The sequence below is a fragment of the Anser brachyrhynchus genome, assembly GCF_964034855.1.
Source record: "Anser brachyrhynchus genome assembly, chromosome: 10".
In the NCBI taxonomy this organism is placed as follows: domain Eukaryota; kingdom Metazoa; phylum Chordata; class Aves; order Anseriformes; family Anatidae; genus Anser; species Anser brachyrhynchus.
Window position 1 is genome coordinate 11,095,854 of NC_137705.1, and position 12,054 is coordinate 11,107,907.

General features: G+C 42.1%; 2 long non-coding RNA genes across 2 annotated transcripts; one reads left to right on the top strand and one right to left on the bottom strand.

Moving 5' to 3' along the window:
* Positions 1-1,402: 1,402 nt before the first annotated feature.
* LOC308200500 lies at positions 1,403-9,315 on the bottom strand. The gene is made up of 2 exons (XR_013955629.1): positions 8,459-9,315; positions 1,403-5,558 (listed from the first exon to the last, which is right to left on the bottom strand). It is a non-coding gene; the product is annotated as an uncharacterized lncRNA (long non-coding RNA).
* LOC308200501 lies at positions 8,878-11,444 on the top strand. The gene is made up of 3 exons (XR_013955630.1): positions 8,878-8,894; positions 9,466-9,589; positions 9,714-11,444. It is a non-coding gene; the product is annotated as an uncharacterized lncRNA (long non-coding RNA).
* The last annotated feature ends 610 nt before the right edge of the window (positions 11,445-12,054 follow it).

The following is a 12,054-nucleotide window of genomic DNA, read 5'->3' on the forward strand; positions in this document are numbered from 1 at the left end:
GCACGATTTCAAAGGGAATTTCCGAGCACCTTCCTTTCCCTCTCCTGACAAGCCTGAGCAGGGAAGGGGGGAGCCGGGTGGAAGCGGAGACATCATGGCATCAGCTGCGGGAGGCGCAGATATAGGAACGGCTGGCAGTAGTGAAATCTTTTTCTGCATGGGCAAGGGTGGCAGGATGGGTTCTTGCCTTGCTTTTGTCTGCCAGGGTGGTGGAAGGGATCCCTGTGCCCCTGTGCTGGGAGAGAAGGAGGCTTCTGTCCATCCCCAGCCAAAAAATGATTCAGGAAGGCCAATGTCAGCGTGGTGACAGTGGGTCTTAGAGAAGGTTCAAGGGAAATGGACCACTGAAAGCTACCTTTAATGTGCATGTGGGTAATGGTCTGCATGTGGGCATGATAAAATCATTAGGAAATCTCACAAGGAAGGTTTTGTTCTTGCCCTGGGAACATTACTAACTGTTATATGCACAGCTCCATCTGGCCCTTTCCAAGAGAAGTGGTGGTGATGCAGCTGGTACATACAACATTCAGTGCACCTCTCCCACAAGGAGCACTTTTCCTGCCATAATACATGGCAGAGGTTAGCTTAATACACGTCTGCACCAAGACCTGGTGCTTTGTTATGGGAATGGACATTGGGAAGGACATTTTTGACACCCATTTGTTATTGGGATGGACAACCAAATGGGTAGATCACAGAGATTCAGAGAAAATCTGGAAAAATTCTCATAAATTTTCTCTTACTTCCCTCAAAACATTTAGTTCTTTCATTTCTCCTGTTCATATTTCCTCTGAAATTATGCATTTTGATGACAGTCCATAAAAAAAAAATCACTTTTCCCAAGAAAGTCCTAACAATTTGATTTTGTTAGTAGGTTTTTGTTGTTGTTGTTGCTGTTTTTATGGCATAGTAAATTACATTCAAAAAGGATTTGAATTTTTATTTTTGGGGGAAATTGAGTAATTTTATCATGACAACATTGAAAGTAATTTGGAATTCACTGTCAAACGTAGAAAAACACATGATTTATTTTTTCCTTTTGAAATATTGCTTTCCTGATCTTCCCACAAATCTCTTTTATTTTTCTCTGCAGTTTTTTAAACCATGATCTCTCCCAACAAACTTACATGCAGATGAACAGAAGAGTTCCTATATGCATCTATCAGAACTCAGGCTTCTGTAAGGAGTAACAAAAGCAAATAAACAAGAAAAAAACAATTATTTTATTTCTAATAGATTAAAAACCTATCCATTTCATTTTATATTGAAGGATTTGCATTGTTTTACAAAGCAAGTAGAAAACTTGGCTGAATTAACATTTTTTGTGTGGTTTATAGTGAAAGCAGAAAAACCCTCCTATTTCAACTTTTATGTGATATTATAAATCATCCTAGGTTCATAAGTAACTGTATGGGTTTCTACTCTAACATACTGATAAAGCAGTATAAAGGGCTTTAAAGTGAATTGGAAAATGAAAGTAGTCGCTATATACCGCATATTGCTAGCAAGTAATATGACATCAATGTGTTCTTGTAGCAGCAACATATGGTTTCCAAAAAAATCCATCCTTAAAAATACATTGATTTAACTGAGATAGGAAACTTGGAATGAAACAACCTGTAGGAGATAGGCTGGTGGACCTCAAATCAAATATTATGATTTGCTGAACTGAATCTAAATTTTAGATTAATCTCACAAGCAGCAGATTCTTGCCTGAACTTTTGTGGTGATTGGAATAAAATTATGCTCAGGAGGTTTGCATATTACCACAGGGATACATAGCCAAGTTACCTCTGTGAGGATGTGCTAGCATTTCCCCTCTAACTACGGAGCCACAACGCATCCTGAGAGTTGTGGAACGGTAAAGTATCTTGGGAAAAGGAGTTCAAAATCAAGGAAGTACCTTAAATAAACCAAAATGAAGCATGCTGATATTCCCCATTAGAAATGAATAAAGGTTTTATTTTGCCAGAATTGTTTGTTTTGTAGACAAATGTTGTAATGTCAGAATTTCAAACAGGGTTGAAACATGTATTCCCCATTAGCTCTAGCAACAAGCTATTTATGTAGGGCTTGTCAGTCTTCTGTTCGAGTCTCTCCTCCTAAACTTTAATTAATCTATCCTTTCAACACCCCTGCAGCCCTGTAAAGTAAGGATACAGCTGGTATTCCTTTTTGCATGATTAAATGTCTTGCCCAGGGTCACCCCAGGAGTATGAGGCAGAGCCAGAAACCCAGCCTAGCTATTCTTAATCTCAAAAGGCTATCTTTCTTCAAATCTCAGCCTCTGACAAATCTTGGCAGAGGTTCAGTCAAGTCTCATCCTAAATTCCTTCAACAGTTGGTTCGCATTCACTAAGAGCTGAGCTCCAGGGGCATACGATATTCAGCCAGGCTGGCTTCTGCATGTTTTCTTGGCCAACATGGCTGAGGGGTGCCATATCTGAATCCAGCCAAGCCTTTGAATTTTGAAATTCATCCACTGCTCATCCTTATTTCTCACACCTCCAGACAAAGGGAAGCAACTGCTCTTCTGGTATAGCTAGAAGGAAAAGGAACTTCTCTGTCTGCATTTATTCAATCTTCTCTAGCTCCCTTTCTCTCTCCTTACAAAATTTATAGCATGCAAGTAAGCTATAAAAAGCAATGAGATGCAATTTATGCAAGTAACATGTTAGTGCTCCATAAGTTCCTGTCCCTTCAATGAGTTAGACTGGGATAAATTTTTATGTCTGGTTTTCATGCTGACATGTCTTTAGGTGCTGGGTAATAAGGCAGGTGCCAACTGGAGGGCACCTAATGAATCAGCCTTGCAAATCAAGGTCAACTACCCATATAAAGACCTGACCGAAATATTGCCAAATGGCAATTTCACTGTTCTGCTTTGCCTGGGGGAAAGTGCAGCCATGGCTGCTTGTCTGTTCCCTCCCTGGCACTCTTTGGTGCAACACATCTGTTGCTTCAGCTGCTATCAGAGCCTTTGGCAAATCCCTTTCCCTATCTGGACTTTGCCAACCTGCTTTGCATGGTAATTTGCATACCACATCCTTTCTGTTTGAAACCATGGCTAATGAAACAGGTGGCTGTCATTATTAACAGCACTTGCTAACTAACTCCATTCCAGCACCACTACTTCCTTCAACATGCCAGTGCTATTCCTTCCTTCCACCGCCTTCTGATACCACCCCTTTTTCTGCAGTCCTGCCATTCCTCCAAAGGCAATGAATAGGCTTACACCAGCCCACAGAGCATCCCTTTCCTGCAAGATGAATACCCTTCCACTTCACCAATTCTTATTCTAAACTCTGTGCTGTCCGTAGGGAAGGGGAAGAGCAGGTGGACAGATGGAGAGGGCTGGAAGGGCTGAAAACGGCAGTGCCTCAGCCACAGGAAAGCTGTAACAGCAGGACCTCCACTATGGTACAGCTGCTGGAGCCAGGCTGGAGGTGCTGGAAGGAAGAGCTGACCTGCAGTGTTGATGGCCTGGCCAAGCTGGCCCCATCCCTTGCAGCTTTTCCATCACAGATTTCATTTCTCACCCCCAGTTGCTAGCAAGAAGGATTGGCCTTGGGAATTTCAGTCTGAGCTGAGCTTCGTGAAACAATATGAAGGACAATGGAGCGAGCCATCATTCAAAAACATCCTCATTTCTGCAGAGTATGGCACCGAACAAGCCTCCCTGGGAGCAATTCATTCACTAACAGTGGAAGACAAAGGGAAGCACCACATGGTGTTGTGGGTCAATGCCACCAGGCAGCTCCGAAATAAATCTTTGTCCTTCAGCATCAAACCCTCACCACTAGCATCACTGAAAGGTTTCTTACCAGCAGTCTTTCAAAAAGTATGTCTCACTTCCACTTATGCTTCATTATGTTGTATTCTGGTCCTTTAGAACAAACTGCTGAGAGGACACTCCAAGGTCTTTTTGTCTACTGAGGAGATCAACCAACTGTTTGAACTGAGACTGCTTTTGAAAAAGCAAGAAGAAATTAATGGCGTCTCTTTTACCATAGCACATGGCATTGATAGGGTTCCTTTAATCCTGCCCTACAATAGAATTTCTACTGTCCTCAGTGAAAACATTCCTGTATTAATGCAATATAATAAATATTGTTATAATAAACAACCGTCATTGTGTTTCTTGGGGCTTTCCCACTTATGGCTCACTGTATATCATTAGTAAAACTGTAAAATAAAATCACAGATTTATAGTAAAAGAACACATTCTCTATGATAATCTACCCCTCCAGGAGATATCCTCTACAATTCATTAGATTACAATACCAATTTTCTACAGTTCTTTGAGGAACATAATGTTGAACATCATATGCTGCTCTCAGGTTCTCTAGGGAGTAGCCATCATTCTTACTTCCATCACTGGGGCTTACACAGACATAGATATGAAATTCAGAAGGACTCATCTCCATTACTGTTCCTCCCAAAAGATCTCTCCTGGGTCAAAGGACCCGTATAGAGGTACCTCAAGTTTCTCCTCCCTCTGCACCTGACATCTTGCTACAAAAGAAGACTTGGGTAACTTTTCTTTTTAGAATGTGCTGCAAACAAATGTCATTGGCTATGTAAACATCCTGCATCATCTTTTGTTCAACAGAGTCATAAATTTGAACTTTGAGTGGCCTCAGGTAGAGATTTACCTGAATAACCTTTTGCCATGGTCTGAATTTACATTTGACCTTTTCTTCGATAGGTGGCATGGACGTATTATGGTAATGAAAGCCTTCTCTTGCTGGAAAGTTCCAAGAAAGGGTATTCTTAGGCTGTGTGTTACAGTAAACCATAGGCAGTGTCTCTAAGACCATGATTTTCTTTGCTCAAAGTCTTATGCAGCTTCAGATCCTTGAAAAATTCTCCTTTTTTTTCTTTGCAAGGCAAATTTTACAGGAAAAATACAGTTTATTCTTAAACACATAAAACAACCCTGGAGGAATTTCAGAAGTCCAAATATTTTGCTTTTCTCTTTTATTTACATTCCATTTACTTGTTTGGGTCTTTTTAAAAGTTCTTTGCATTCTTAGGATGAAATGATATTATCTGTGAAACCACATAGTCATGCCTTTCCACAAACATAATGCATTTAAGGAATAAGTACTAATTTAAAAATGCTCTTAAGATAATCTTGCATGGCAAATCACTTTGTTTATAAAGATTAGAGAGCACATAATTTTTTAAGCGGAATGTACTTTGTGTCATGGCAATATTGATGACAATTTACCAGCTTGCTAGAAGTCATTCTTTGTGGTTGATATCTCCAACAACAACAACAACAAAAGGTTCTTTGTGTGCTACCCAGGCATAACCCCTGTCCCTATGGACAAATCAAAGCCATGAGGAGTTGAAGGATCTACCTGGAGATAAGGAATGATGGCTTCCAACCCCTTTCCTATTAGGTTGTAGGTTGGTTTTACAAGGTTCACAGAAGAAAACCTCATAGCTCCAGGCCATCAGATGTTCTTCCATATCCCATAGGAGATGATAGCTCTGGGCTAAGGATAATGGTTGTCTCACAGCTTAACCTCTGAAGACCATGAGCAGGTAACCTGGAGGAAAAGAACAGAAAGAGGAGGAAGTAGCCAACAAAGCCAAACAAGTTACCTGACAATCACTGCACTACTAATGTTCATCAGAGCTAGCATATTCCCACTTGGTGAGAGCCAGAGTCGCAGAGAGAGATTCATATCTGAACTGGGTTGCATTTTTTCATACTCCCTATACAAAATGCATCCCAGCCCCAACTCATGCTCCATCCACGTAAAAGGTTAAAAAACTCTTTAGCAAGGAGCAGTGCACCACTGTCAATCTCTATAGATATGACTGTTGCCATTTGCAAGGGGCATGGGAAAGTCAGGAAGCTCTTAGCCACTGACAAACAATTTCACCCAATAAATGGTGTTGGTATTAAGCTTTTAAAGGCTGGTAAATCTTCTGCTCTATTAAATCCAAACCCTTGGAACCCATTAATTGGTGTCTTCCTTACAGTGAAGCGCTGGTTCTAATTTGACATATATTTTATGGATCACTCTACCCCTTGGTTCATAAAAATGATCCAACTTCTCCTCGCCTCGCTGGTTGAGGCCACTTTCCAAATGCCTGTCCATAATCTTAGATGAAAAATGATAGCCCTGGAAAGGTGATGTGTCAGAGGAGTGTGAGGCACACCAACACACATGCAGATGCAAGGCAGCAATCTGCTGAATTAAAATTACAGACAGAGGAAATGATGAACCATCTCGTTAACTCAGCTTGTCACTCCAATGGCCTCGCTCCATGCAGATAAATAGGGGATGGGATTGGAAAAAAAAGAGCATTATTAAAGCACAGATAGAACAAGAAAGTACTTAGATCATCACTTGCTCTAAACAACATCACTAATGACACGGCCGTAACCTCATGATGGTTTGCTCACCCCAGCCTGACCATGGCATTTCTAATGTGTGATCAGATCCTACAAGAGTCTGGGCACTGCTACAGCAGGTCTCAGCACACCCAGTTCCTCTGGCTGTATCATTCATTCAAGAAATTCACCCAGACAATGTTCAGTACTTAGCAGAAAGGACCCCACACTCATCTCTGCGTGTTTCCTTTTTTTAAAGCTTGAAGCCATATATGTTTCATATTTTGCTATTTAAGATTCTCTCCAAATATTGAATGAGCTTTACATCCCAGAGACTTTTCTACTTACTTTAAATCAGCCAGTTAAATACACAAACAAACTGAAATTCTAGGCTGTTCCAAAAGCAATTGCAGCTGTTCAATATCAGCACCTCAAAATGATGAATACCACACTTATTTCTATCTGAAATGCAGAACACAGCTTCATGCTTTATTAAAGTCACTAGTAAAGCTAGAATGAAAAGCCAAAAATAATTTGATGGTTTTGGAAATGGTGTCTGACCCCGTGCTCAACAAGGTCCTCAGTAAATCACCAGGAAACGCTACTCTAGTAAAAGGGCCAAGTGTCTGCTGAGAGGCACACCGAGGCCACCAGCTTGCGAGGTCCCATGCCAACCAGGTATTCTTGTAGTAGTGGCTGTGCAAGCTCACGGGTCCTTGCTTAGCTCCAGACTTGATGATTCTGCTCTGAATGCCTAATTGCACCTTGATATTTCTTTTGGTTACAAGGCAGTTTTTTTGTTTTCTCATCCCAGCTTTCCTGTACCCTTCTAAAGCAGTGATGGTACTTTCCAGCATCCATCAAAGAGCTTTCTACACAAACATAAATGTATGTGTATGTATATATCCATATCTATATTTGTACCTATCTATACAGATACAGGTACAACTGTTCCACATTTATCTGTATAGACAGGTATAGCTGCAACCAGTACAGGACCTCTCTTGTGACTGATGGGCAGCTCACTGAGTTCAAGGATTGTGCAGGTTTAGGTTTTCCCCGTTGACACACAGATTTGTCCCAAACTCCTTCCTTTCAGGTTAAGAGTAAGACCCTCAGTTGAGGTTAACGCCAAGGCTTGAGGAAAGAGTTTGGACCTGAATATTTCAGAGTGACATATTTCACAAAAGATTGTTGCTAACTTAGGAAAATGACAGTAAAATATTGGCAACAACAATAATAAATCTTTTCCCTTTCAGCCTTTCCTTCCTTACTGAAAACATGATTACAAAGGGAGGCATTGTGAGAGCTCTGAGTGGCCTCCTTTGAATTTCCCCATCAACTTCTATTTCTGCAGACTTTCTTCTGCTCCTCTGCATACCAGCTGCACCAAGAGGGCTGGAGCAGTGTGTGAAAGTTTGGTCTCAAGGGTTACCCAGGCTGAGCGAATGCTAGAGCCTCTCCAGAGACATTGTTCTCAAGTGGTTTCTTCATTTTATGGATGTAAGAGGTCTCACTTATTTCAGTTACAGATACCATGATCCACTTATCCAGCTGCCTACATAGTTTCCTCAGAAATTACAAGCTTTCTGTCTTTTGTTTCTCTATTCTTTCATATATATTACATTTCCATCTGTGTGCACCACAGTCAGGTCCTTCGCTATGATGCTAGAGAACAAAACTTGTTCCTAGAGAGCGCTCTTGATTTGAATGACAAGAGCAGCCAAATCTGATAGCCATACAGTGCATATTCTCAGCCATCAAAGGGGGTTTAAATCAAATTTGGGGATTTGTTAGGTTTTGATTCTCGTTTGTGCTCTTACTTTTCTGTCAGACTTGCCTCAAAAAATCAGATCAGAGGTCAGAAATGGCCTTTGCTTAACACATGTGCAGACATTCAGCCTTTTCAGGCTGAAGTGGCTTTGCTGCTAATTAGGTATTCATTGAAATTCACTTCCAGACATCACCAAGGCTCTGACCAAACCCCAATCAATATGGCTAAAGGCACATCATGTATGTTACCTGTGATCATACCCCAGACCTGTGCAAACTATTCATTTAGAGCACACATTTTCACTGGACTGATTTTGATTCCATAAAACTTACTTTTCTTCAATCTCATCTCCTGAGAACCTTCTGCAGTCTTGCCCCTCGTGCCCACAGCTGCTTGGTGCTCCAAGTCACTCAGGGGTTTTCTACTACCCCAGCCAGGTGGAAGCAGGCTGCAGGAGCCAGGTGGCATAGAGGGAAGTGCACTTGGCTGCCTGTGCCTCTGAAGAGGAATTATCCTCTGGAAACCTAGCTTTGTCCTGCTCTTCTGGTTGCTTCCTTCTCCAGTCTCCCTGCATACACCAGTAGTAGCAGCTCCCCTGCTCTGCAGACACCAGCTCTGCTCTCTGTGCTAAAGAAGGGTCCTATTAATCCCCTGAGGTTTTTATCAACATTTGGTGCAGCTGTGCACTGCTTTCACAATCTCATCTTGATGCCCCTTATTGAGCACTGGGTATGAGCAGATGTGTGTGAAGGGAAGGAAAGAGAATGGGTGCGAGAGGCATTTCCTATCTATTTTTTTCTGTGTCATGGTAACACACCTCCCACCCCTGTAGCATTTAATAAGATTGCTTTAAGTTTCCTCCTAGTGCACAGGGGGAGGGGAAAAGTCCCTGGCTAAACCCAGAATGCCATTTTGTGGCAATTTATGAACAAACAAGCTTCCCATCAAACCAATCCTTAGAAATGTCACTCCAGCCTGGCACTGAGCAGAGATTAAACGATGGATTGTCAACCTTCCTTTTTTATTTGATGTTTTGAATTTCACTGTTCCTCTCTTTCATTAAAAATGAACTAGAGAAAAAAAAAAGCAGAATAAAATAGAAGCCTTTTACATCTAAAAGTCAAGATAATTATCTCTTATACCCAACCCACTCCTCCAAGACTCTGAATGAAGCCATCATTAAAATCTGTGTCCATCTGGTGACTTTTCCACAGCTAATTAGGTGAAGAAGCCGCTTAGTAGATGCGTTCTGCTGAAATCTTTCTCCTCCTCTTTTTAAAAACTTCTAGACATGGCCCATGTACAACCTGAATGCTGCTTTTTCTGTCCTTTCCCTCAGGTGCTAAGAGAACATGAGAAGAGACACCGTGGGAGATGGCCACTTTGGCAAGCTGCTCACCAAGGCCATTTCATGGCATTGGGGCTGGGAAAAAAAAGTAGAAAGCGGATGCAGAAGACAGCAGGTTTGACTTCCGCGGTGCAGGAAGCCCTTTGGGGAGCTGGTCGGATGTAGTGCTGGCAAGATTTCAGTATGTTTCTGCATGGGGCTTCTTTTAATACTGTGATTTTCTCCCTGTGGTTTGTCAGGCACTCAGCCAGCCTACTAAAGACTCTCCACCAGATACCCATCTGCTGCGTTTGTTAGAGCTTGTCACCCTAACACCTAGGGGCTGAAAGGTACTGATTCCTCCTGCGTCCAGATGGATGGTTCGTGGGACATCCCCTGCTCCTCCCAGCATGGCACCAGCTCTACAGTTGACACTTAGAGGACTGCCAATTTCAGGATAGCCACAAACTTACAGGGAGACTGCAGGTCCTGTGGGAATTGCTGAAAACTGAACATTGTCCATGTTGGCTATTATGATGTGAGCAGAGGAACGTGCAGGGCGCATGGATTGCACTCCAGGTACAGTACTCCAGGCAGCATAAATCTCTGAGTGCTGATCCCTTCTTAAGGATCACAGGGGGAAAATTCAGCCGCCCTTACATCTTAAAGAGATTGGATCTCATATCAAGGACAGTGGGCAAGTATCTGAGTCTGACAACTAAGGGCGTTAGTCCCTTAATGATAGGGTATCAAGGACCCAGGAGTTCTGGTCATTTATACACACATGGGACACTGCCCAGGGTCAAGGACGACTGGTTGATGGATGCCAGCCTTTCAGAGCTCTCTGTCCAGCCTGTAGCTCACTCATCCAACATAGTTTTCCCTTTGTAAACATAGCTGGCTGAAGCATTATGCCGTCTTTCACAAAGATCCTAGGGCTCACAGCCCCATAGCTCATAGCCTCATAACCCGCAGTAGGATACACTGCACTTTGGTTTTGTGATTGGGCATGCAAGTAATTCCTGGTGATGACATCTCCTGTGTGTTTGTAATCTCCTTCCACGACTGCATGCACATTCATCACAGGAATGGGAAAGGCCCTAGTGATTTTTGAGGGCTTTTCTACTACGCCACTTGGTCCCTGCTGGCTTAACCGTCGAGCCCCACTGCTTTGCTGCTCAACCATCTCTACTGAGCTGTGCTGTTTGAGAATATAAGCCCCTGAAAGTAAGAACACTGCCTTCCTTACTTCCTCTCTATGGAAAATGTCTGCCTCAGATGGCACAATTACCTTAATATAGTTATAATTCTAGAAGGATTGTAACAAGTGAGTAATACGATAACTTCCCAATCTTCTCAAACGGATTTAACAGAGGCCACAAAGACTGTGACAAAAGGAAAGCAGGACACTGTGACCTAAAAGGTCTTGGCTGTCTTTAATTTCTCTGATTGAATTCATGAGAGGAGAAAATTACTGGAAAGATTTTCATTTTCATTTAATTCCAAAGTCTGGGTCCAAATGTTAAGAGAGCCCAGAAGGGTTAATGTTCACCAGAGTTCATCTTCAGCCAAAGACTCCCTGCTGCTTACAGATTTACATCATCCAATTGTCATTATAGCTAGAGATGAGAAAACTTAACAAAATGAGCCCTGTATGGACAATGGATTGAAACAGAGCTTGGGAAAGAATTGTAGCAAGGGAAGGCTTACAGGCCATAAATACATCACAAGAAAAGGACTTTTTAGATAAAATCATAGCTCACTACAGCGTCATCATTTCTAAACTGCTATATATCCTGTTTTGCACCCTACCATTCATGAGCAGTATAGGAAAAGCAGCACAATTCAAACACGAGGAGAATGAACAATGACTATTTCCTTTAATGGTGCTGCAGTTTTCAGGAACACTGGCTTTCTTCAAGGCCACTCAAGGAAGGTGTTGAGCCAATTAAGATATTTCTCATATCTTGTGATAAGTTCACTGTATCGGAGTTAACTCTGCCTTGTACATCTTCATCAACAATGCAATATCCCTTATACCAATTTAATTTTACATTGCCAGCAAGATAAAGGCAATTTATAAGTTTCAATGAGTGCAGCCTGGCTGGGCTCCAATCCAATCCAAGGGAGTGTAACGTTTGCTGGGGAATTGCTCGAGACCTTAATGTCTGGCATATGGTGAGCTGCTTTCATTTCTGACCTGTGCAATTAAGGTCAGCGGCGAAAATTACATTAAAACGGTTCTTTATTAATCATGTTCTATCTAGGGCAGATGATGACGACCCCTAAGCACAGAGATCCGGCAACCGCAAAACAAAATACTGTGAGTCTCAAAAGCTACTCACCAACAAAGCTTTGCAGTAGATTTTCTTCAGTGCTTTGCCCATGGCTTTGAAACAATAAAGGTTGGTGTTCGTGTCTTGGGGAGAGTAACAGGCAATCAGTGCTAGAGGGAAATCGCTTGAAGTGTGGCAGATTTCAGAGGGACCAGAGAAGGGAAATCCATGGGGATTTTTTATGCCTCTCTCCTCTATTGATGAAACAGGTACTGCTTCTTGAAACAGGTGCTTATTTTGGAAATGGCTCCGGGTGTTTTTTTAG